The 9,451-nt window shown below is 41.1% G+C and overlaps 1 long non-coding RNA gene across 1 annotated transcript in view; it reads left to right on the plus strand.

Moving 5' to 3' along the window:
- LOC105547891 overlaps window positions 1-9,011 on the plus strand; it is a 75,174-nt gene extending 66,163 nt beyond the window's left edge. Inside the window, exon 4 of the long non-coding RNA XR_001007304.1 lies at window positions 7,973-9,011. This is a non-coding gene — a long non-coding RNA (uncharacterized LOC105547891). The remainder of the gene's footprint in view (window positions 1-7,972) is intronic.
- Window positions 9,012-9,451: the final 440 nt, after the last annotated feature.

Raw genomic sequence — 9,451 nt, forward strand, 5'->3', positions numbered from 1 at the left:
GAGACTCCGTCTCAAAAAAAAAAAAAGAAAGAAAATTGTGTGATGAATATTAAAACACTTCGTAGAGCTGGAAGGGTCATTGAGAAATCGTCTATCCACTTCCTAGCACTGCCTATTGTTGTACAGCCTCCTCCCCTGCAAAATGGGAGGCCTTTAAAGCCCCTTTAACTCAGAGACATTTAGAGAGAGTGATTTGTGATGTCTCAGACACTGTTAAATGTGTTTGATATATCATTATATTTATTCTACTAATATGATGATGGTACTAATGGGACATGCCTCACATAGGAACAGGGAGACAACCTCGATTTTACAAATGGCAGGGCAATCTCTCTCATGGAGGGATAGGAAAAAATTGGCCTTGAATCCAAAAGTTTGTATAGATGTTTAAAAAAAAATACATGACTTTGCTTTCTTGAAAATTTATCCAATTGAATTTCCTTTCAAATGAGAACTGAATGATTCCTTCTCTTTAGCTAGACCTGGGCTTCATAAATACCATCTCTGCACAGTATATTACGCACATCATTTATTCAGCAGATATCGTAATATATTCAGGGCTGCTCTTAGGAAGAGAAATTTCAATATTAGATAAAAATAGTGAGATGGCGACGGTAACAGTGTTTGTCTGGTACACAGGGTAAATAGGATTGTTAGCGATTGCTAAAGGCTTCAGGAAAAGATAGGGAAACAAAGATAGCTCGTGCCAGATTCTGAGCCAAGCAGTTACAGAGGTTCAAGGAAGCTTGATTACCTTCTGCCACCGCGTACTTCTAAGCAGGCCCAGAGATGAGTTCCCCCTTTCTTATATTTTCTTGTAAGAATGGCTGAATGTTATCCTAATTAGAAATCTGCTCAGATTTGGAAACAGGCTGGCGTTGTCTTCTCTCCCTAAGCCTCCATCCTCCCACTTCTCTGTATGTCTCTCTCTCTCTCTCTTTCTCTCTCTCTCTCTCTCTCTCACACACACACACACACACGGATAATGATTTTCTAGAGCTGTGACCATAGGACCTTCTCTCTCTCTCTCTCACACACACACACACACACACACACACAGGCACTCATGATAATGTCCACTGTCCACAGAGTCAGAGACTTGTCTGAGCCTGTCACCCAACTGGCTTGACACAGGCTCTGGGCCTCTCTGTATGTGAGTTCCTGGATCTGCATGGGCAGCGATTGGACTGACAAATCTCTCCAAGCCTCCCTGCCCATGTCCTCTACATCCAAAGTGCTGGCCTGTATGGAACACTAACAATGCCCGAGTCTGGTTCTGGGTTTTATACGTATCAACTCCTTTAATCCTCACAACACCCAGGGAGATATGCAGCATTAATCTCTTCCTTTGGTGAGGAATCTCTCCACCTGACGGAGGAGGAAACAGGTGAGGTATCAAGAATTTAAGGAATTCACCCAAGATCACATCCAGGAAGTGGCCAAGCCAGAATTCCAACCTAAGCCACGTGGTTTCAAAAGCACAGAGCAGAAAGCCTAGCACAGAGCCCAGCCTCAAAGGCACTGCAGTGAATGCCCCTCTGGTAGACACTCCAGAGCAGTGGCTCCTGTATGTCCACTCACATGTGCATGAACACTCATGAATGTACCCGACACTCTGCTTGGCACACACAGAGCTGAGACTTGCGGAAGTGTGCTAGTGTCATCAGAACCAACCCAGGGTTGGTTCAGGGGAGAGTGGCCCAGGGAAGAAAGAACTGCAATTTAGAAGAAGAAGAAGTCAGTGCAGCAGAGGAGGCCCTGCGGATCCCAGACAGCAGGGAGGCAGCCTAGGGCTAAAGGAGTCGAGCGGCTCCCAGTGAAAGACACATTCGCAATGTGAAGGATGGGTCAGATATGGAAATGGGAAAGGCAAGCCAGGTGAATACGCAGGACAAAGAAGCACAAAGTGAGAGGTGGGCAGGCTCTCACAACAATGGGGCTGGGCTCAGGGCTGCTTTGTGTGAGGGAAGGGAGGCAAGAAGGCTGTAATAGCAAATTTGAACTATTTTTTGTATTGTTTTGTTTTAAACAAAGCTGAATGCCAATGAAGCGTCTGCAGGGGCTTTGGAAAGTCTGGTTGAGTTTTTGCACAAGGGTTCTCGGGCAACCTTGTAGATGCCTGGCAAGGTTGCAGCAGAGCCTGTAATTCTCACCCTTCTCAAATCCTCCCAAAAGCCTATACAACGGTAGACCATGCATTTCTTTATTATCTTCTACACAGGGACCACCTGGATCCTTATCTAAGAACATAGACTTCAAGTTACTACAGTCAACCGACCTCCTATTCATTCTTCTCATTTTTTTTCTGAGGCTAGGGATAAGATGCTTACATAGATACACTATGCATTTCATGGTTCTATTTATTTCCTTTTTGCTTTTACATGTGAGGCCCAGGGGGCCCACTGCACAGGAGGAGCCCGGGAATGCGTGGGAACCATTAGTGCTCTGTGGGACCGGAGCTTGCTCTAGCAGCCATTGTTTTTGCCTCATTAAGAACTTTCTTGTTTCTTCACCCACCAGTAATAGTTGTTTGTTGTTGTTTTCTCAAGCATTCTGACAGTTTCAAAACCACGAAGCATGACTCAATCCTAGTGGGGGCTCAGTTTAATTCTCTGAATGAACAGAATGCAATTACATATGTAGGAAGATTTTTTAATCTTTCTTTATCTACTCTGTTCACCCACCTTAAGAACCAAGCTCCAAACTGAAGTACAGCAGGTGATGTGTGTGTTTCTCTCACTTTCACCTCCTGGAGAGCCAGCTCCTCTAGCGAGGGCCTCCATGTACATGTTCCCACTTAGCCCCCATTATTTCTTCAGGGTCAACTTCCTCATTTCCTTTGACAGTTGAGAAAATTGAAGTTTAGAGTCATTACATAATGCTGAGAAACATAGAAAGTGGTTTAAAAAAAATAAACAAAAATGCACCTGATTCTAAAGTTTGTGTTCTTTCCACTACAGTCAATTTGCTTCCCCTAAATGAAAAAAAAAAGGTATACACGTAGGAAGCTTCAAGTTCAGTCTCACTCTCTGTAAAATGAGATAGTGAAGATTACTCAAAAGCTGACTGGAAGTATTGAATTATTCCTGGCTTATACATTGTAGGGGATAAGGTAGGTAAATTCAGTGCTAATTGAATTTTGTGTTAGGCTATTCTCATACTGCTATAAAGAAATACCTGAGACTGGGTAATTTATAAAGAAAGAGGTTTAATTGGCTCATGGTTCCCCAGGCTGTACAGGAAGCGTGGCTGGGGAAGCCTCAGGAAACTTACAATCATGGTGGGAGGTGAAGGAGAAGCAGGCACATTTTACATGGCTGAAGCAGGAGAAAGAGAGAGAGTGGGGAAGGGGCTACACAGTTTTAAACAACATGATCTCCTGAGAACTTATTCACTGTCACAGCAACAGCAAGGGGGAAGTCCACCCCCATGATCCAAGTACCTCCCACCAGGCCCCTCCTCCAACACTGGGGATTACAATTCAACATGAGATTTGGTGGGGGCACAAATCCAACCGATATCAAATTTCAATCTGGATCTTTTAAAGGAAGAATCAAAGGAATGCTCTAATGCGTTGCTGAGTGGATAAGGGAACCGGAAGTAGGAGAATTCAAATGACTTGTTCAATTTCACGTGGCTCATTACTTGGTCCTTTGATTCTAAATCCAGCATGTGGGGTTTAGCCAATGGATTGTTTGGAAAGAACAATTGGACTAGATCCTCTGATTTCTCTTCTTCCGTCTCATCTCCTGATTTAATTTCTTCCTCTTTCCCTTTCCATTTCTATCAGTATAGAATAGAGAAAACAAACAAACAAACATCAAGAAACATAGGTTTGGATTTTTCTCCTCTTTTTTTGCTCTGTGAGTCTGCAAAAGTCTCTTGAACTCTCTGAGATTGATTTCTTCCTACATAAAAGGAAGGAATTGGCCTAAACTATTTTAAGATTTTAAATCTTAATGTCTCCCTTCCTCTCCCTTGCCACATTCACCTCCTCCTCTTGTGATCTAGTCTCCGGAAACTGGAAGATTACAAGCAGAAAACTAGCCTGATACACTTAGCATATGCAAATGCTGTGCCAGAGAGACCACCAAAGCTTGGATTCCTCCTTCTGACTCTCCAGAGAGATGTAGGGTCAAGCCTTTCAGCCAGGGCAGAAGGATTCTAAGTGTCTAAGCATCTCAAGTACATAAAACTTAACTAGCCTTCTGCTCTGGATTCTGCTCCAAGCCAGTTCCACCTCATCAAAACACCCCTGGGGTGAGCTGTGATTCCTGGGAGCCTGTCCTCCCTCAAGACAACGGAAAGTGCTTCCTCCTGTGCCTCTCAGGAGTGCCATGCCTATTGCTCCACCTTACCAAGAGCAAGCAAAGCCTGAGAGCAGGATTTGCAAATAAGGGATGGGGAATGGAGGCCTGGGGAAAGTGGAAAAGGAGTTAAGAAAGGAAGACGGAAGATGCAGGGGGTGGAAAATAGGAACTCAGGACTGAGCAGCAAGCAGGAAGAAAGAGAAGGGAGGCAGGGAACCCAGCAGGGGCACAGGCAGAAAATAAGACAGAGGCAGGAGCAAAAGGGAAAAGCCCGTGGTGCTAGTTTGAGGCACTGCACCTTGCATAAATTCCAAAATTTATCACTTCTACTAAATGTAACTGGAACTTACTGTACATTTACCAGACAAGCTACTGCACTTTGCAGTATCCTTGAGAGATGGAGGTGGATAGAGGGACTGTTACTTTTTGCCATCATGAGGAGGACACGGACTCTCAGACAAGATAATCCTTCTGAAGCTACTTGAGAGTGAAGTGCAGAACGAGGCCCCTGGATTCTAGAGCCCAGAACCCCCAGTCGGCCTGGACTTCCAGCCTCCAAATTCAGGCCTGTTCTGACCCAGCTCAGACACATAGCCAAACTCAAAGGCATGAAAATCAATGAGAAAACATGAGAGAAGATGATTCTTAACCTGAACCAGACACACCAAAAGACTTGGAGGCTAGGTCCCAAATGCACCACCCCCAACCTCGATATTTCTTTTGTATATTACAGGCCAGCAAAATTAACGTCTGCTTGAAAATCACACAGAGGAGGCTGGTGTGACTGCAAGTCTAGCAATGAATGCACTTAGTAATTCTGTAATTTACCATTTGACCACAAATATATGGCTAGCAGGAGGGAACAAGTGCTGGGGACTAGACACAGTTAAATCAGAACAAGCATCCATCCTTCAGAAGTTTACCACGTGGTCAAAGACTAAATGTATGTGTTCAAGTATCTTTTTTTTTCTTTGTCTGAGACATGGCCTCACTCTCTCACTCTCTCACCCAGACTGGGCTGCAGTGGTGTGATCTCGGCTCACCGCAACCTCAGCTTCCCAGGCTCAAGCGACTCTCCTGCCTCAGCCTCCCAAGTAGCTGGGATTACAGGCACGTGCCACCACACCTGGCAAATTTTTATATTTTTAGCAGAGATGGAATTTCACCATGTTTGCCAGGCTGGTCTCGAACTCCTGATCTCAAATGATCCACCTACCTTGGCCTCCCAAAATGCTGGGATTACAGGCATGAGCCACTGCTCCCAGCTAGTTCAAATATCTCTTTACAAAGATTTTTAAAAAGGAATGAGAAAGGAAAGTCTGTGTGGTTTGGCTAATGAAGCATAAGCTTCAGTGCTGGCCTGGCATCTTTAACAGATTAGCTCTGAAGTCAGATCAACCTTGTAGATCCTCAGTTTTCTCATCTATAAAATGGAGCAAGCAAAAGTCATGATATCCAGAGGCTGTGCAGACTCCAGGTGATCCTACGGTATACTCGGTATACTCGATATGCCTGGCATATCATCAGGGGCCCCACACATGCACATGTTTCCCTTTCATTCCAAATAGGGAATGTTTTTTCCAGTTTTAAGTTGATGCTATTTCCTCATCTGCATTTTTTTTTCCATTCTTAATAAGTTGAGTAAGAGGGACAGTGAACTGAAAAGGGAAAACATGTGAAAATGCCGAGAATTCTGAAAATACATCTTTCCAAATTGTGCAGCTTGGTGTTGGCAAGATGACAAGGGCCCCAGAAACCGGGTGCAAACACAGCACAGCAAAATCACGCAGCTTGCGTGTGCAGTATATGTATGTTACATGCCAACTGCTGAACAAGTGCTTTTAAACAAATGACAAATATGATACGATGCTCTGAGGATCAGGCCAAGTGAATGCAAGGATTTTCGAGATTCAGATGTGGACACGAGGTTCCTCTCGTTCCCCACCCACCAGCCCTTGCCAAGCCCGAGACCCCATCACAACACTCCTTTTGCCTCAACCTCTCTATCCGCGGCACCACACGCATGCACACACCATCAAGAGACCACAACTCCATCCCTCGTGTTAAGCATGTAGGCTGTAGAATATCGGACGGCACATTATTTTCCCAATCAATTTACAAACTTAACTAATAATTTAATTCACCGCATGACAAATCCACTAGCTCATGCCGAAAACAACTTAAATGGAACGGTCATAAAATTCCCTTCTACGCCTTTGCTTGATGCCATCGTTAAAAAAGAGAAGCGATGACGAAGTGAAAGGGAAAGTGCAGTGATTCTTTTATGTGAAGATTACATTTAAAAATAACCGACTAACCGTCTGCACTTTTCGGGGGCCTGACGTCTCGAAACGCATTTAGATTGATGCAGGCTGGGGCTGAAGTTCTCGTGCTGAGTAAACAGTCAAGTGTTCTTAATAGGAATTGCAGTTTCTCGACATCTGTTAGGGAAAAGGGAATGGCGAAACAACAATTTAGAGTGAGATTGGTTTTGTTAAATGCATTTAAATTCCAAGATTAGTGGTGTTCTTTCTTTTTCAATTAGCATTTACTTGTAGAAAGGTTACAGATGAAAGGGCTGGGGAAGAGATCGGGTGGATTTTTTTTCCTTACTGAGAGGACACTCCAAAGCATAGTAAAGCTAAAATAGGAAGAGAACATAAGACTTAAAAGAACTTAAAACGGATGCCAAATTGAGACTGCAAATCTTGAAGGGAAAGCATTTAAAATAAAATAAAATAAAAATAAAGTGAAGTTGAGTCTGGATTTGATGATCCTGTCCTCTGGGCAGAAAAATCATAAATTGCTTTGAGAAAATACAGGGATTTCTATTTTCCAAGCCAGTTACTAAGCAAAATTTGTGTTATTTCTCAAATATATGCCATGGTTCTGTGTGAGTGTGTAAAGAGCTGTAACTAGCTCACTTTTTTTTTTTTTTCTGATAGAAACATAAACAGAGACGAAAAATGTAGGGAATGTTTCACCTGTTTTACTGCCATTAAATAAACCTCATCTGCTACCAAGCTGTTTTGGGTGACATTTGCTAAATAAATACATTTTGTGGGAGACTTGAACACTGAAGTATAGAGACATGCAACCGATGTTCTCAGATGAATCCTGTTTGCTTCTTAGTGCCTATACCCCTACCCCAGGGGGATAGTGAAGTGGTAAATTCAGGTTTATGTTTCCACATTGGTATTTTATTTCCAAACTTACACAGCTACAACCAAAAGTACATGCTTTTGTTACTAGCATTTCTTGTAATTCTCTCTCTCTTTCTGCTCCCTAACCCAATTTTCCCCTCTTCCTAACTACCTTCCTCCCTCCCTCCACAAATATCTTTATTGTATTTTTTTTTTAAATTAGGGAGTATTCACCATTTCTTTACACTTCTATATGGATTTCACTTTAAAAAATTCTATCAGCATGTATATTTTGTGCATGTCTGAAACCTTTAAAATATTGTTCAATTTTCATGATTATTTAAAAATATGTTTATTGAGTACTTGCATAAGGTGAAGGCATTGCTGCTATTTCCACTTAAAAAACCAATAAATATATTTTAAAAGAATGTCTGCCAAGACTGTTCTCTGACAAAATATCTCTGTGGATATTTAAATGGCACCAAGATGGATTACTGTTTCTGATTATTTCTCATGTAGGGTATCAGCGATTTTGCAGAAATCATAATTGACAAAAATGATGGAAAGGAAGCTTTGAATATGGGGTGTTGTCATTGCACTGGCTGGACAACCAGATGGAGCTATTCTCAGTCCCCAGCACACAGGCAGAGATTCTATTCAACAATAACCAAAGAGGTATACAGTTCTAGAACATTCTGCCACCAGACTTCAGGCACCAGGAGGCCTCCGTAGGCAGGGTTCCTCGGGCTTCTCAGCTGGCTTCCTTGGAGAAATTTCATATGCTGATTCCTTTCAATTATCTGTCAATTTTCAAAATGCAAATAGAAACATGCAGTCATCACTTTGGTACTCACCAACTGATTTCTTCCAAGCACCCAGACCATAAGTGAATGCAGTTCAATATGTTCTCTTCCTTTTTTTAAGTGGAGTTAATATTACTGAGCAGATTTTGGTCAGCTTCCAGGAACCCAGTGTGTGGAGAGGCAGAATTTTATTTTAGAAGCACAAGTTGGTTTGAAAAATGTGAACTTACCCCAACTCTTTCTTTGTCTCATCTTTCTTACTAGACATATTTTATTTTCCTAAAGAAAACATAAATAAAAACAAAACAAAAAAGTCTTCATTGATACACACACACACATACACACACACAAAATTTAGGTCAAATTATTTTTATTACTTACGATGTCTTTAATTATTTTACATATTTATAACACAGAAAAAAGTAAGAAGAAAAGGAAAAATTGTGTATAACTTTAAGAACAGGAGACAAGAAAGAATAAATATTTTGCTATGATTTCTTTTTCATATTCTATGCATATACATTTTATGGAATTGAGTTCACACTGTTCACACAATTTTGATTTCTCTATTTTGACTTTACCTTTATCAATAAGCATTTTCTTTATATCACTAAAATTTCTTTATTAACATAACCTTATACATATACACAAAATGTTAGCTAGTCATTCATCTGTTTAAGGGCATTTTGTAATTTCCAATATTTTTTCCTTTATAATTTCGGGTAATGTTTAAATAAGCCAATTTATGGAAAAGAGCTACCTATGTTGGATTACTTGCTTGGAATGAATTCCTGGAAATAGAATTACTGGGTCAAAGGATACCAACATATTTAATGTCTCCAAAGGCATATTGGCAAATTGTCTTCCATACAAATTATATCAATTTACCCCCTGTAACTAGTATATAAAAGTGCCTGTTTCACAGTACCTACCTTGCTCCAAGATCTTTTAAAATCTCTGCAAATTTGAAAAATGAAAAAATGATAACTATTGCCTGGAACAATGTGTTAAAAGATGTACTGAGCAATACATTTATTTTAAAAAATTTTTAATTCACACAAAAAATGTAAAAGCTTGTGCACGGGATGTTTTCTGACCAATAAATGCTAAAAAGCCATAATGTTTCATCCTACATAGTAGATTATTTTGTTCGAAAACCTATTACATTTTGCATGTTGCTATAGCAGTCTTTCTA

This window comes from Mandrillus leucophaeus, unplaced genomic scaffold (genome assembly GCF_000951045.1).
Source record: "Mandrillus leucophaeus isolate KB7577 unplaced genomic scaffold, Mleu.le_1.0 Scaffold4, whole genome shotgun sequence".
Classification (NCBI taxonomy): Eukaryota; Metazoa; Chordata; class Mammalia; order Primates; family Cercopithecidae; genus Mandrillus; species Mandrillus leucophaeus.